Source organism: Sorex fumeus, unplaced genomic scaffold, assembly GCF_029834395.1.
Source record: "Sorex fumeus unplaced genomic scaffold, SorFum_2.1 ptg000006l, whole genome shotgun sequence".
NCBI classification, from domain to species: Eukaryota; Metazoa; Chordata; class Mammalia; order Eulipotyphla; family Soricidae; genus Sorex; species Sorex fumeus.
Window position 1 is genome coordinate 44,521,891 of NW_026606063.1, and position 18,208 is coordinate 44,540,098.

The following is an 18,208-nucleotide window of genomic DNA, read 5'->3' on the forward strand; positions in this document are numbered from 1 at the left end:
CATCTATATGGTTTTGAAGATACTGAGATGAAAGATTAAATCCCGATATCTCAATAGGGAAGCAGTTCATAAACTGTTACCATAAATACTCTATTAGACGGTCATCAACCATTTCCTGGTTTTGGAGGAGGAAAAGGAATGATTTCCCCAAGTAAAGACAATTGAGATTAAAACATGAGGAATGAATAAGAAAACTGTAAAACAGAAAAGGGATCATGGAGTTGACATAATTCAAATGAAGGAAAAGCACATGTAAATGCACAGAGTCTAGGAACATTAGGTTCTGAGGCAAGGGATAAGGGATCTGGGCCAGGGGCACAAATTAAATGGAATAGCGTAGGAATGTCTACATATAAGCAGGAAAAGAACCTGGCTGCTCACTGGACCAGGTCAGACCTCTAAGGGTCCTTGACTAGCAAGCCAACAATGCTCTACCCTATAGGAAACAGGGAGCTTTGATGGAATTTTAAGTAAGGGAGAGAACTGACCACATTTTATTTTAAGAAAATCACTTAGTGGTCAAATGAAAGACAATTTAGGAAGAATCAATATTCTCAGCAGGGTGGCAAATTAGGGAATGGGGCATACAGGAGATAAGGAGGCAATGGCTATGGGACTCGATGGTGATAAGAGAAAACAAGATTTTAGAATAGAAAATTGATGAGACTCAGAAGTGAGGAACCATATATGGAGGGAGGAGAGACGGTGTTTAGAAATGACTCCTAAGTTCCTGGTGGGAGTTTTGGATTTGTGGTGGTTCCATCCACTGAGATAACATTGTCAAGAAAAGTAGCAAGTTTGGGGCCAGAATGGGTCCTCTTTAGGGTATAGACTTCTTGATTGTTTTTATTTTTGTACCTTCCTTCATTTTCTTAAAACATCAAAGTATTGGCGCTAGGAGAAACCTCGAGGATCAATTCAGCCAGTCCTCCTCCACATTAACCACAGGCCTTCCTGCCTTTTCCTCTCTCTCTTTCTCTAGGACTTTTTCTTCGAAACAGCCTTTAAAAATCAATTGCCTCAATTCTGCCCTTGACTTCCTCCTTTTCTCTTTCAGGTCTGGGTCCATCACTCCACATACACATCTGGCTTCAATGGAGATAATACCAAAGTCTTGTTTCTTGTCAGAGCTCCAGTGACCTCATTTTCAATGACTAGCCAGACAACTCATGTGGCTGCTCAACTGGTGTGGCCCCAAAGCCACACCATATTCCAAAATGAACTTCTCACCTTTCCCTGAAAACCAGTTTTCTTCTGATTTCCCATCTGTGAGAGACACTGCTGTTGCTACTGTTTCCTAACAGTCCAATAGGAAACAGCAAAATACAGGGGAAGAGGCCATAGTAGAGTGGGTAGGCGTTTGCCTTGTACACAATCCCACATTTAATTCCCTGTGTCCCATACAAGTCTCAAGGATCAAGGAGCGATCCTTGAGAGCAGAACCAAGAGTAAGCCCTTGCCTGGTGAGACCCCCAAAACAAAAACAAATAACAATAACAACAACAACAACAACAACAACAACAACAAATAACAGAAAAACTTCCACTAATGCTCCTCTTTATTAAACATCCACTCCTAAGTGGCTCTGAATAAAAACAGAGCAGGAGGAACTTGAGTTCAGCTCCAGTCCCTGTTTGTTACCAGGTTACCATAGGCAAGTTGTTGAATCTCTCTGATTTTTTTTTTTTTTTTTGGTAAAAATAGGAAAACAGAATCTCTCTTAAAGGGTCAATGTGGGAACTTAGTTAGCATAAGCTTAGCCCTGGCCTGCTGGGCTGGGGATGAGGTGGGATCTGTCTGAAGTCAGGACAAGATTTTATTCACTAACTTTATTTAGAATTGTGGGTGGCATGGTGATAATAAATAGACTGACGTTTAGTTATTTTATTATTCTTTGTAAAATCTCTACGCCACTGAGGGCAGACAGCTCCCAGGACCCGCCTTAGCACGTCACTGGCACAAAGCACAGTGTGCGGTATGCACATGCCAGCTATGACTGTTTTAACTTATGAGGTTCCAGGTTTACCCTCCACCTTAGAATTTCTTTACACACCCCAAAAGACAATCTTCTAACCTGAATTTTTTTTTTTAGTTTTTTCCTAGTGAATCACTATGAGGTACAGTTACAGACTTACAAACTTTCGTGCTTGCATTTCAATCATACAATGATCGAGCACCCATCCCTCCACCAGTGCCCATTCTCCACCAATAATCCCAGTATCCCTCCCACGACCCCTACTCCTTCCCTCCCTCCCCCCCCACCTCTGTGGCAGGCACATTCCCATTTGTTCTCTCCTTTTGGGTGTTGTGGTTTGCAAAAGAGGTATTGAGGGGCCATCGTGTTCAGTCTATAGTCTACTCTCAGCACGCACCTCCCATCATGAGCGGGTCCTCCAATGACCCTTTACTTGTCTAACCTAAATTCTGTGACTATTTCCTAACTGTTCTTCCTACCAGAGAGATCTATTTTGCCCTCTTTCAGTTGATAAAGCTCTAAAATATGCATATTCCCTTGCATCAGAGGCATTCAAAAAGTATTTGTAGTGGGGAAAAAATAAAACCTATAATGGCTTGATTTGTATTGTTATTTAAGGATAAAGGTAGATATAGCCTAAAGTTTAGCAGTTGTGGAGAAAATAACAGTAAGTACAATTGAAAGATGCCCAGTTTTTTTGTTGTTGTTGTTTGGGGGCCATACCCAGCTATGCCCAGGCCTTAGCCCTGGCTCTGCTCAGGGATCACTCCTTACTGGCTCAGAGAATCCTATGTAATGCTGGGGATTCACCCCAGGTTGACAGTATTTTAAGTGCATTTTCTATAGGCTGCTCTATCTCTCTGGGAAGCCCAAAGATATCTGTCTTTAATGGGTGGGTGGTGGGAATAAATCACTGTATCACAGAACTTATTCAGTAATCACCACACAAAATAAAGACTTTAAGACAATCCTATCCAAGGGTCCTGAATTCACTCTGATGCCAGCAATATTATATCCTCCTCTTCCATCACAGACACTCACTTTTGTATCAATGTAGGCACAAAAGCCACAGAAAGTTCTGCAGATGGTAAGGTTACCATGCAGGGAACCTATACACATGTGGGTGATCTCTTGAATAACTATAGCAAAAGAATGTTTTGAATAATGTCATGTAGATTTCCATCTCAATGCTTATTAAATCTCAAGAGCAGTGACAACTCATAAGTTTAAGTGGCAATGGTCAGGTCCAGAAGGTAGAAAATTAGGACCTTGAGCACTTTCTCCAGACTCAATTATGTACCAAAATATCTGACTACATTTTTCTTCCTTTTCTTTTCTTTTTTTTTTTTTTGTTGTGTGAGTGTGTGTCTGCTTATGTGTGCATGTTGCTGGGTGTGGATTTGAACTCAAGGCCTTCTTCATGAAAGAATATATGTTATATCCTTGAGCCTCATCCCAGGGATGATCTTTTCTATATAATTTATTTAATCTATAAATGAGAGCACAATGATTATAACATGTGAATTAGTCACTTGCTAATAACCAAGAGCTTTCATAAATCAAACGGGATACTGGCTTATAGTCTGGCTTGTCTTAAATTCCAATATCCACTGCTTTGTACATGTAGACTTGGCCTTTTTTCCTTGGAAATTCAACCCACCATTTACTCAATCACTCTCTTGAACACAGAAGTGATGAATGTTGTTGAGTGGTCGTGGTTTCTGGTCCAACAGGAACACTTTCAGGGGGTAAGTCCTGGGCGTCTGTCGTCTCGGTAATTGATGATGTTTTCACTTCAAGGTGTGGGCCTGAGACCCACAGGGCTCAATGGGGGAAGTAAATGAATTGACTAGACTACATCTCTTACCCACCACTTCTGATACACAGAAGCTCATTACAGCCAAATACGCTTCAATACTATCAAGAGGGAATGAAGATGCATATTTTTGACAAAATAGTTAAAGCGATGCCTTTATTTTTATTTTATATTAGCAAATCAAAATGCCTGGCTTGTCATTACAATTCTTTGTGAAACTCTGGTCTTTGCTAAGTTCACAATGAATTATAAATGCCTACACCAAAACAAAGAATAATCCACCATGCCATCAAATATATGCCTCTCTTCTTAATTTTGATTTCTAGGTCCCCTGGCTTTCCTAAGAGAAAGCACGCACATACTGTATTTCAAATGGAGATTTTATGTAAGCTTATTTTTATAGTTATTCTGAAAGTAGCTGCTCTGCTTTTTATCTATGCAAAATGGAAATAAAGTAGGCACCCTGCCAGCTCCCTGACAGCAGGCCAGGCCCCGGCTGCCATGGGTGACTCTCACAATGACATCTAAGGGGTCCAGAAAAGAACCCTGACTAATGGCTTTTGGATTCCTTATGACCTTTGATCCTCAACGACTTAGCCCCAAATAAATGACCTAATTTCAAGAAACTACATCCAGCATGTGAACTCTAGAATTTACCTGCTAAGCAATGATTAATAGGCATGTCCTACTTAAAAGAATTCTTTTGGCTTCAGTCAAATAAGAGAGAATACAGTTCCAAAAAGACCATTTTTTAAAAATAGATTCATATTGCAAGATAATGTGAAATTTGAGTATGCCATGGCAGAAAACACACTCAAGCCAATATAAATACAAAAGCATTTCCTCGGCAGAAATACAGTTGATTACCAATACTAGAAATTAAAGCATTTCTCCCTCAGACATATATTGTTTTGGTCATTAGTGATTGTATTACTTTCTTGCTGACAAAGGGTCTCTGATATGAAGGCCAGAGCGAGAGCTTGGGGAGCTGGCACAGACATGGTAGCCATCACCCTCACTGGTCCTAACTCCTACAAGGCATGTGGACACCCATGCACTGAAGAAAATGGAGGAGAAGCACAGTTTTTGTACCATTCAATCTTCAGTAGTCACCTTCACCCATTCTGGATTCGCAAGGTCACTATCAACAAAATCAAGAATATTGGTGTATCTGCAAAGCTTTTGGTCTATCTATCAGAAGCTTTTTTAATATGGACACCCTTTGAGAACTCTTTGACATTCATTTAGGTCAGGTGAGCTACTCTATATGACAATATAATTATAAATATGTCTTCACACATTGTTCAAATTCATAAAATACACCACATCAAGAGTGATCTTTAGTAAAAATTATGAGTGATGATGTTGACCATATAAAGGTAAAAGGTAAAGGCCCTCCCGTTGATCGTCGATTTGCTCGAGCGGGCCCAGTAACGTCTCTATTGGAGACTTTGTTGTTACTGTGTCTGGCATATCGAATACTCTCAGTAGCTTGCCGGGCTCTCCGAGAGGGGCGGAGGAATCGAACTCGGGTCGGCCATGTTGGCCGCTTGTAAGGCGAACGCCCTACCCGCTGTGCTATCGCTCCAGCCTAAAGGTAAAAGGCCCTCCCGTTGATCGTCGATTTGCTCGAGCGGGCCCAGTAACGTCTCCATTGGAGACTTTGTTGTTACTGTGTCTGGCATATCGAATACTCTCGGTAGCTTGCCGGGCTCTCCGAGAGGGGCGGAGGAATCGAACTCGGGTCGGCCATGTTGGCCGCTTGTAAGGCGAACTCCCTACCCGCTGTGCTATCGCTCCAGTTGACCATATATTTTCTTAAATATACTACTCGGCTGGAAGTGGAGGGAAGATAACTGATCAAGGCTATATACTGTGGGGGCAGAAAGCCTCTGGGAAATCTGTACCATCCCCTAAATTTTGCATAATCCCGAATCACCTATGTGAAAAAAAGAACAAACAAAAATCAAGAACACTATGGCTGAGAAAAACCGAAACACTTTAGTACAATTGACATGACAAAATAATGGTTTCTGTTTCAAATGAGAGAAAAAACCCTACAATCATCTCTCATTTACAAGCTGTCATCTTGCATATATTCCTTATACCCTTGCTATGAGGTTGTGGACTATGGACCAGTAGCAACAGCATCATTGAGCACTTGTGGAAATAAAGAATATCATATGTCATTCTCAGAATCACAATCTACATTTAACACTAAATCTCCATGGGTTGAAGGTGATATAGCTCAATAGGATGGATTCGCATGCTTTGTATGCGGGAGCCCAGGTTTAATTATTGGAACCTCGCAATATCCTTAGCACTGTCAGTAGTAACCCCTAAGCACAGAGCTAGGACTAATGCCTGAGTACTACTGGGAGTGGCAAAAACAAACAAAAAATAAGAAGCCCTAAATAATTTGAATGCACAGTAAAGTTTATTTAAAATTCTGCTTTAGAGCCAGAGAGATAGTACAGCAGGTAGGGTGTTTGTCTTCCATGCAGCTGACCCAGGTTCAATTCCTAGCATCCCATATGGTCCCCTTTGCACTGCCAACAGCGACTCCTGAGCACAGAGCCAGAGCCAGAAGTAAGCTCTGGACACCTCCATGTGTGGCCCAATATAAAAAAAAAGCCCCAAAATTAATTAATTAAAAAGATTTTAAATCCTGCTTCAGAAAAGACTAGCAGAATGTAAATTCTGTAGTAACATCCATTCTCTTATTTTTTTAGGTGTCAGACTTTCAATTCTTAAAGTGACTCTTTACATCTCAGTTACATCTCCAAATGTTATACTGCTAAATCTATGATACAGATTCAAAGGAAAGTGGTAAATGTTAGTGCTATATTGGTGAAAGTTAAAAACAATAAAACAGCTTCTATTTAGAACCTAAACACTACTTTTCTCTATCACATCCAATGAGCAGTGATTTTCAATGATCTGGTTTATCACAACATCATCTTTACAGGTTTATTTTCAAAACTCAAAAGCCAGCTGGACTATGTCTTCTTCACCATAAGTAAAGAAAGAAGTAGAAAGTTATCATCTAAATTTACTCAGCATAAGAAGGTATGCAGAATACTTTAAGCCAGTCTGCCTCTCTCTCTCTCTCTCTCTCTCTCTCTCTCTCTGTCTCTGTCTCTGTCTCTCTCTCTCTGAAACAACACATCTCCCACAAATGTCTTCTCCCCTGTTGTCACTTCAACTCTCCATTTTATTTTAATTATAGAAACCAGGCTGGGTCCCTTAAGCCAGAACTCAAGTACATTTCTCTACATTTTCTTCTCCTCTTCCTGTCTTGAGTAGTCAACAAACGAGCATTGAGAGCATATTTACATGATTTCTCTTTAAGTTGGCAAAGGAAACAATGCATGGGAAAATAAACATGGTGGGATGATGGGGGCGGGAGAGGTACCCCAAGGCCAGCCTTCTCATTCTCAGAGGTTAATACCTACCACTTAAAACATTACAACAACCCTGAAGTTCCACCTGCTGTGACAGTCAACCTATGTGACACATTATCCATGTTAGTTCAAATGTGAAGGGCAACATCCACTGCCCTAGAGATTAACTGAATTATAAAACTACATTTAAATGGTATTCTATAGATTTTATCCAAAGACCCTCTACCCTCTCATTAAATCTAATTTGGTTTCCATATAGGCTTTTTTTCTAGCAAATTCACTTCACCATACATGTAAGCGCAATACACTTCACCTTCAAACTATCGCCTTATGTGTGAAAACACTCAAAACTGATTTATGATGTTATTGCAACAACTAAGCAACTAATCTTCCAATATAAATGTAACACATAAGAACAACCTAACAGAAACATATAAATTCCATATATACTTAAAAATATTATCGTCTGTAATTTAATAGAGCAGAATGTTTCTAAGCCTATAACCTTGCATGCAGAAGCAGTTTTTCAAGCATTAATACTTAAATGGGTCATGGACACCACATCTGTCATTCTGTCCTGAAGTCTATGAGGCAAAACCAAGACTATGCTGGCCTATTGATTTTTCTAGCATTTGCTTTAATTTACTTAACCATTGAGAAATCCATCAGTACATAAAGGGCAACTGTCCATTACTGCCTCATTTGCAGACATTCCTTCCCCTCATTTTTTGGTAAATATTTCCTTTAAATTGCTATGTGTTTACAGTGTAAAAACGAATTAGGAAAGTGCTCACACCTGTTTCTGTTCAGTAACTGCTGCACTGAGGTATATGTAACGTGCTTAAAGATAGAATAAATATCTAGACATTATTACATCTGTGTGCAAAGGGTGGTAAATTAGATCCTAATTACATTAACAGAGATTCTGCCTCCCAGCTTAAATTTTACATGAGCACTCTGCAAAAATCCAAAAGCTCTGCTGTGGTTTCTTTATGAGCTAGTGATTACAGCTACTTCCTATGCGGTCACTAAATATTCTGTTTACAAATAAATGAAGAAGCTTTGAGCCAACTTGCCAGGGTAATAATCTATTTTTCTCCCCCTCCCTTTTCCCAACAAACCCTCGCCACATATGCATGGCAACAATCAGAAGCCCTGGCTTCATCTAATTACTCCATCACATAATTTCACAAATTGCCTTGTCACTGGGGAGCCAAGTGCAAAACACGCTCACAGTGGGATTTCAGGCAGCAGCTTTCATTTACTACTCATTCCTTGTTAAATTAAACACGCAAACACCAGTTGTGTGAAAGAAGTCAAAAAGAATGCCTGCAAATGAGCCAGACAAGTATATCTACTATTTACCATTTCACCAAATACACTGTTGGCAACAGACATCTGAAATAGAAAGGTCCCCTTGGATGACTCATTCTCATTTCAATGTTGCTGTTTTCATAGACCATCACCAAAAGGTTAAGAACAAGTGGATCTCTTTAGAGAGCAAGCTTTATCATCTAGCAACAGAAGCATGTGTATGTAGTGAAATTTTGGATATGCTCAAGCCTCTCTATTTTTTACTCCTTATGCTATATGAAATGTCTGGCCACAATCCCCACACACTAATGTGTATTTGAAATAGATGAATGAAGCCCTCTGAAGGTATCAATAGTATGCTTTATTTCTATTCTGATTCAAAAGAAGGAACCAGACTCCACTAATCTCTAAACATTCTCAAATGGAAAGATCATCAATCAAGTTCACACAGTATTAGATGTTTTCTTTTTAAGTAGTAATGCCTTGCATGTTTCTGAAATACATCAAGATAAAGGTTTGTCCATTTCACTAGTGATGTAAGGTGGACGGGAAAAAGTGTGTGGTGGGTGACATCACTAGAAGAGTTAACCTGAGATTACCCCTGACCCCGGAAGCTGACATTCTGATATCAACAACAACACACAGCCACTGGTAATTAAAAGTATTGCTTAGTAGTACAGGAGCCAGCAGGGTCAGGTACCGGTTTACATCACAAACCAGTCCTTTATGCGTGTAAATTTGCCAGCATTATCTGCACAGGGAGAAGGAGACATTAGCAGCAGCTGTCTCTCTGCTTTTACACTGAAAATTCTATTCATACAGACAGGTGGAGTAATTTAAAAGCCAATGTGGTACAATTTTGATGTGACTAATGTCAGTGCCTACTAAAATGCCACCATTTCCACTGTTTATGGAAACATTACTAAAATTACATTTTATTCATAAGAATTTTAGGATTCTGGTTATTACTAGCTTTAAAATGATCAGACCTCAGTGTCATACCTCAGAGCAGTGGCTTAATTCTCCAGGGTTTAGCAGCCTTCCTTGCTGAGAAACGACAGTTGGATTGTAGTTTCAAGAGTAATCGAGACTGCATAAGCAGTTTCCTCTGTCTCCATAAAGCAAATTAAACACATAGCTCTTTGGCATCCTGGACACGTGACAAGCAAAAAAAAATCTTCAAGGAGCTAAATTCTATGTTGGAAGGTACAGTTAGGATTTGCAGGGGGGAAGATTCCTCAACCCCCCCTCCATTCTTATCAGACATAGTTAGAAACAGACAAGGGTAAAGATTTTTTGCATAATTTCCATAAGGTGGGTAGAACAGTTACTCTTTAATATATAAAGTTATCAATGTTATTATTACATATTATTACAATTGCACAAAATATCAACACCTGTGGCTATGCCTTCTTATGAACATAAAAGAAAAGGATCTAGATAAGAAAGGGCGATCTTTGACCTGTAGTTACCAATAACCAGCAGACATAAGACAGTAGTCTGAAGTTTTGTGCCAAACCTTCTAGCTCAGATTTTTATTTGAAAAACACTAATTAGCCCATTCATGGAATGAAATTATAATTATAGATTTGAATTCCCACAGTAAAATGGTAGTTTCTTTATGTTTTAGCGACAATATGGTAGAAATCACAAACCACTCCAAAAAGTCTGTTTGTAGACTGAAAGAGTCCGGTTGTAGCTCAGCCAGTTACTAGCTTTTGACTTCGAGAAAAATCATTAACTTCTCTAAACTTTATTCTAGTCATCCTGCTTACCTCACAGGATTGTCTTACAAATCCAGTGAATGTGAAAATATTAATAATATTAAACCACAAAGAAACAGTCACCTGTTCTAATTTTATTTAGACCTTTAACCATTTTTTTTCTTCAGAATTGTCATGTCAAAAAAATCAAGTATGCTAACACATAATTTTCAAGAACATGATAAAAGTTACATTATGTAAGCAGGAGACTATTTCACTTCTTTTTAAAAATGAAATCAAATCATTGTGATGGAATTTCTCTTCTAAGAAGTTGTGGGTACTCTCTTTAAATAATAGAAATTATTCCTAAACTTTTATAAATTCTAATAGAAACCTGTCCTGTCCTCCCATTGTTCATTGATTTGCTCAAGCAGGCCCAGTAACGTCTTCATTGTGAGACTTCTTGTTACTGTGTTTGGCATATTGAATACTCTCGGTAGCTTGCCAGGATCTCTGAGAGGGGCTGAGGAATCGAACTTGTTAATCTTTTTTAAGATGACTCTAAACATCTCAAGAACATTCTAGAATACCAATTCCCAAAGGTCACTGGATGTCATGGGAGAGCACAGGAACTATGCAGGCATGTTAGCCACCAAGTTCACATGAAAACAGAGAAAAAACAAAGTATAAACAGATTAAAAGCAAAGACACAAGAAGGTTAACACATATAATGTTTCATTACTTTTTCTAAAGAGATATTACCAGTAGGGCATTCAAATTCAACTTGTCAAAAATTTTGATTTCAGGTTAATCTGAAGTCTCTATTCTAGATTATTCTTTAGTAATATATCACAAATTCCTTGTGTTTATTAAATATCAACTTAGGATATTCATACTTAAGTATAGAGTTATTTGGAATCTATCTTTTAATAGCATTTTGATAGTATTGAGAGCAATGCGTATTGTATTGGGACCTACACCCACTAAACTACAATTTGCTTAGTGAAGGCATTTTGTGATGGCAAAAATTAAAAAAGACTAGATTGTCTTTAAAATGTTAGAAAATTGCCTAGCATAAGTCTCTTAGCTCTTATTTTCCCCTCAGAAGCACTTTTCAGATCCACTAAGAAATAGGTACCTAACTGGGCACCTTAAAAAGTTCTGAGGTCCCTCCTGCTCTGGACACACTGAGCTGTCCATTGAGAAGAGCCAACTGTATGAAGCTCATAATTCTAAAAGCACAAATACAAGCCCTATGGAAACACCCATAACCATTAGTAGCAGTGATTTGGTTTTGAACCTACACAATCACTATCATTACAGCTTGGAGCCATGATAAAATTTTTTACTACCCTGTGGCATTTAGTAAAAGCTTGGTAAGCTTGGGTCATGACCAAGAGGGTTTCATGATACAAGTAACAGTCCATTGCAATGTGAGTTCCTATATTTGGTTACCCTCTGGCATGAGCAACATTAGCAGAAACAGAAAACATAGCTATTTAGGGAATTAAAATAAATAAAATGGATAAGTTTTCCCCCACGAAGACTGGTACAGATGGCAGGGGTTCAAAGAGATTGTTCCTACAGAAAAATGCCCAAGTATGTCATACTCATACTCCCTAAGAAAGACTAAGATGTTTCCAGTTAAGTCAAACAAAGTATCCTAAATTCCATGACATATAGATTTACTTCTACTGGCAAAACAACCAACCAACCAACCTAAACACTGGAATCCTTTCTAAAACAAAACCATCTGAGCTTCCCTTGGATAAACCGTCATACTTTAAAGCAAGTTACCTTCACCAGGAATCTTAAATATTAAGAAAATGGTGGGAAAAAAATACAAGTTTTATAAAATATCTAAAGTTTGATCTGTGTCGGTTTAAAGGGGGGAAAAACAACAACATATATCTATGTGGTGCTTTAAATTGAATCTGAAAGAAAAATGAAGAACGAAGGCAGAGCATTAACAGAGTTTGATATTTTATCTTCCAAAATGTGTCGCCACTAAGAAGAATCAAAAGGGGCCATGATATTGATAGATGCTTTGAAGGATAAATGGCTGGCTAGTGTTCAAACAGTTAATGTGCATCAGCAACTATCAACTTAATAAACTGTGCTTAGACGAGCACTTTTGTTTTGAACCTAATCCTTTATTTAATTAGCCCAATTAAGAGTACATCACAAAACCAAATGGTAGTGTATTTTTAACTTAGCCTTGGAAACAAAGGGAAAATTTTAGAATAATCTGACAAATTGCCAGCCAGACTCTATATAACTCCCTTACATAAGGCACCAATAATCAGTGAAGTAAATGAACAAAACATTTGACTGAGCACAAAAAAATCTCCATCACACTCTGAAATAACATCAGTCAGAATTCATATGACTTTAAGTTCTATACACTTAGGTAAATGGGTATTTTCAAAGTTGAACTTTTGTTTTTCACCTTTGATTGTTCTCCTTCCCCACCCCCAAACCTCCTCAGCAACCTACTATAATTACCCCAGGTCAGAGGTGCATAACTATGAGTGGGGAAGAAAGGCCTGGGCAAAGGGAAGGAGGTGTGTGGAAGGCCATGAGGGAGCTCTGCCAGGTCACTAATGGCCTCTGGGGCAACAACTTGGAGAACAGGCTGATGCTTCGCCTTTGATCTTCTAATTCACAATGATCATTAGTATTAACTCTGATTCTTCTGGGTGAAGAATTCCAGCTGTAGCCTTTTCAGTTTACCTGACCTAAGAAAATTCATCACCCATCCCATTAGGATTTCAATAACCAACCAAGAAAAAGAAAAAGGCAGTTGCCCCAGAATCTAGAAACCACCCGCTTCATTGATTCATTATTAAAGCAGAGTTTATATGATGTTTATCACAGAAGAACTAGGGCATTCCAGTATTACCCCCAAGTAATTAAATAATCTATTTCATTCTTCTTCCAACACAAACGACTCCCAGTTGGATAAGTAGTCAGGGCACTACCTAATCATAGTCTGAATATGCTATCTCCAAAATAGCAAGAGATCTTTTAAAATTAAGACAGAAGAATTTGTCTTAACTTTAAAAGATCTGGCGTTCAAGTCCAATTCTGATCACCATCATCGTTACCAAAGCTTATGAGGGTGAATGGCAAACATATAAAAAGGGAAAGTGGCAACTTCTAAGAGATTCTCTTTTTAGAATTAAGAGAGTTCAGTTTTAATATAGTACACAGACATATGAAAGGACAAAATGTTTCATTCTTTCACACTTGCTTTCTTTGGCGGACGGGCTCAGAGGGTTGGCTACACCCAGCAGTGCTCAGAGCTTACTCCTGGCACTGTGCTCAGGGATCACTCCTTGCAGCAACTGGGAGATCATCTGGGGTGCCAGATATTGAACCAGAGTCTGGAGTATGCAATGCAAGCTTTACCCACGATACTATCTCTCTGTCCACTATGCTTGTTTTCAAAAGTCAATGTATCTGCAAATAACACACAGCGAAGATGAGATCAAAGATTCTATTTCTGCAAACTACTTCCTTTGGCTCAGGCACAGAAAAATGAAGATAGATCAGGACTAGTTTGAAGAGGGGCTGTCCTTTTCAAATCCTATGAATCACTCTGGTTGACATTTCAGGCAAGAGTGGAGAATAATCTTCCAGCCCCACCACATTCTTAGAACTAATGGTACCCAAGAGAAACTAACTGGTAAGGCACAGTAAGAATATTCACGGTTAAAACTGGCCAAGTATAGATGTGAGGGATTCAAAGAGAAAGAGAAATAAGAGGAGAAGAACAAATTCCATATCTGCCTAATCTCCTGGTGTCTGATCTATCTGCCTTTTTGACCTTTAACTCACCTTGATTAACAGAATGGGTCATCTGGATACCAATTGGAAACACTTTGTCAATGTAATAATTCATAATGTTTAGAGATCAATGCTCCCAAAACTGCGAACAGAGATATGACACTAAAATATCTCTAACAGATCTTGTTACCAAAAGCAAAGCCAATGAAACAACATCTGTCTCTTCTAGTGCATTCAATTCCCAATTCAATTCCGCTTACTCTATCCTTAGAGTAGAGGACCCGCAGGGCACTTTTCATCTAATAGTGTTTCTATGGAAACACTAGTCTCAACCAAGAAGATTCTACAATTCCTCAATTTGGCTTTATTCACATTGTAAGGAAAGTCTTATAAATCAGAAATCAGGACATAAAGTTGGCCATACAGAAAAAAAAAAATGTTTTCTAGGATAATAGCTCACCCAAGGAAAAGAAGAAAGGAGAAAAGGAAGGGAAGATGGGAAGGAGGATGGGGGGAGAAGGGAGACAAGAAAAGCAAAATGAAGAATAGAATTGTGAGATTCAAGTTCCCTTTCTGGTCATGTGTCACCCTGGAGAACAGGGTCTTCCCAGAATCTGCAGGTATGCTAAACAACCTGCACTTTTCCTAATTTTCAGGTTTCCTGGATCATAAAAAAGTTCCACACAAGAAAACATGTATAAAATATTCTAGATAAAAACTCATACTAACAGCTTTTCTATGTAAAACTTCGATATATTAGGGTAAGAAATAAAAGAAAAAAAACATTTTTTAGTTCCTCACTTCCTCTAGGCCCTTAGGCACATATCTCTGTAACACTGAATAACAAAATAACCAGTAATATGCAAAATACTTGCAGCTTAAACAGTATGACTTGGTAGGTTATATTAATAGTTGGAATAATGCCTAAAGAAGAAAAAAACCTTTGATGTGGCATGTGCCCCTGAACTGATTGTGACTATACAGTGACTCATACACAAATATTAAATACTTTTTAATTGTTTGCCATAATTTATCTTCAGGCAAATTTAAGTATTTCTATCAATAAATGTGTTTTATTTTCTCATTCTCTCTTATTATCTAAAAAAATGTCAGTCATTCTTTTCAATTCCAGGGAATAGGTTCTTTTAAGAGACCTTCTCTACTTATCAAAACTGACAAATGTTCAGCTAAGTCTAAGCTGGAAATTTACATCATTGAAATTTCCGTTTACCCATAACCACCAAAGTTTAAAACCTGTTTCCTTTCTCTTTTATTGTTTTCATTATATATAAATATGCCCAGTTTAGATTACTAGAGACAAATCCAAGAAACAAACTGTAGTTGTCTTTGGGATAGTGAAATATGTCACTGATTACATCTACCTGTAGATAACTGCATAACAAGACATTTTTCTTATGCTGCTGGGGTACAAATCCAGAAAGATTTCTTTCTTTCTTTCTTTTAATTCAGGGCATATTCTACACCTCTGACACATACAAATGTTTGAAAGCCTTTTCAAAGGCAGATGTTTTTCACTGAATAAAAGCAATGAAAAGTTTGACCTATTTATTTGTAAAAAAAAAAAGCAATTTTCTTTCAAAAAGACATGTGAGGTTTTATAATATGTCTTTGGCATTTAAAATATCAGGTATTTTTCATAATTTGATAATAAATTGTTATTGCTTATTGTTTTAATTGGCCAGTTTCCATCATTCTTTTATATCTATCAGTATGTCAGAAAGGATTTTCAATATAAATTGCCTTAATAAAAGAGAAATAATGCGATCATTTAAAATCTGCCCACAATCTTTTAAACTATTATGCATCCCCAAGGACCTGTCAGATATCTGAAATAAAGTTTCTAAAGGATTAGAAATAAAACATTGTTAGCTACTTATTTTTGGACAAACAACAAAACTGTCTTTAAACTCTGTATTTTTTCCATAGATTTTATTATGATCAGCTCCAACTTAGAACACCTAAGCAGTCTTTACATTCCTTTAATAATACTAAGATCAAGAGGTATGAAGTTAACCCCCTGAAGTTCCATAATACTGTGAGCCAACAATAAATCATTACAAATAAAAAAAAAAGTCTAGCAAAGCAAGGAGGAAGTTTTTTCTATAACTAAAGTCCATTGGCTCTTGTAGTTAGGAGAGAAGGGAATTTTTCTTCTTTGAAGAAAGGAGAAAGAGAGAAAATTTAAATATATCTCCTAACTTTTCTTTTTATACAATGTCATGAAGACAATCGCTTTTTAGACCATTTTATCCATGTTCTTGAAGAAGCAGATGCACTGAAGTAGGAAAAGAGAGTGGACATGTCTACTAGAAATCAAGAAGCAAGAAAACTTGGACACATCAGTTTTCCCTTCCAGACCTGTAACAGCCAGTACAGTCCTCCAAAATGGAGAAATTTGCTGGATCTCAAAGTATCAGGCATTCAGAAATAACTTTTGCTACAACTGCCCCAATAACATATGGACCACATAAAGCATTCCAATGCAGAAAGAAAATGATGATGACTGCTAAAAGAAAAAAAATTTAATTTTCAGATAATAAAATTCTGTGTACAAGGATATGACCTCAAAAACCAGGGGATTAGGTAGATGAATAAAATTACTTGCTTTACTCTCTCCAGATTCTATCTGAACCAATATTTGATTATATTTTATTCAGGGGCACCTCAGTCTCACGTCAAATCATATGCCTCCTTTACAAATTGAGATGGAGACTGACAAAATCTATTCCTTTATTCCCTCTTAGTACAGGAAATAGAAATAGTTTGATTGTGACTTCAGGGTCAACCTGATTGAGTTCCTCCCCACATCAGCCTCCATATCAGGTTAACTAGTTAGCTCTGTTGATGAAATACGAGCATAATTGCATTGGTACCTTTGACCAATTGCCACTTCTTACCTCCTGCTGACTTTAGATGCCATACTACTTCTTGTTCATGCTATGCCCTCTAGACTCTAATCTTACCCTCCCATTCAGTAGTGGTTGATAATCTTCAATGGAAAACTTGCTCAAGCAGGTCTCAAACTGCTTATATATGTATAAGTATTAGTCAGATGAGCAACAGTACCCAAATTAGACTTCAGGTAAACTGAATGCAACATTACAATCCCCTGAGCAATATAAAATTTTAACTAACGAGTCAACATCAGGAACTGTTTCAAAACTGAATAGTCCAATTGCTATTTAGACTCATATGAGAAGAAGAGAAGAGAGGAAACACTTTTTAGTTTTTCTTGCTGTTCTCAGTTTTATTTTATTCACAGGTGCTGGAAAATATAAATTAATTTCTGCTTTTCACTGTTACTGGAGCATAGCCCTTCAGCATGAGAGCTAGGCTATAGGTTTTATACAGTATCAGTACCACTCACAGAGGAAATGGCTTTGCATGTGAGCAAGGGCATGAGGATCAACAGGTCTAGACACATACGTGACAATGCACAATTAATTTATCTACTTAAGAAAAATAAATGACATTCAGAAAAGCAAACTCTGCTGAAAATAGTGACATAAAAGGTTTGCTTCTAAGATTAAAAAGCAAAACACCAAGCATTTTTAACATTCATTTATCTTAGATCAGGCTAGGCTAGGCTGTACCCTCTGTAGTCAATCCTTTGGCCCTACTATTGATAGTCACCCCTGGTCAGCAATTTCACTGGTTTTTAAAATGCTGTTTTACCCATACATTTTCATTTACTCTTTTTTTCCTTAGATGTCATTACATCAGTATGCACTTATAAAAATCTCCACCAAAATATTATGATTATAAATATTTTGAACATGAAATTCATTCAGAATAATAACCAAGCAAAACAAATCCCTCAGTGGCATATAGCCCCAAGTCTCCAGTTTCTCACATCTCCAGGAGAATTCCTGCAGTGAAAACAGCAATACTCACACAGACAATATAAACTGTTACTCTGCTTGAAAAGTCACAAGGGACTACACAGGAAGAGCTGACTCTATATTGCTGTTTTCCTTTACAGTTCTAAATACGGGGAAAACTTTCACTGTGCAACTGTGACTCAGATGAATGTTCTATAATGGAAGCCCGTGCATTAAAACCACTTAAAAGCAAATCATGTGCACATCTTGTCATCGCAACAATATTTAAATTTTTTTGCAGACCATTTCTTGTACAGGTCCACTAAAGCAATAGAAGAATTTAAGTCCTTCTCTCTAGGGACTGT

At 37.8% G+C, this 18,208-nt stretch overlaps 1 protein-coding gene across 3 annotated transcripts in view; it reads right to left on the reverse strand.

The window, feature by feature from the left end:
• MEIS1 (Meis homeobox 1) overlaps positions 1-18,208 on the reverse strand; it is a 147,145-nt gene that overhangs the window by 46,391 nt on the left and 82,546 nt on the right. The gene's annotated exons all lie outside the window — the stretch shown is intronic.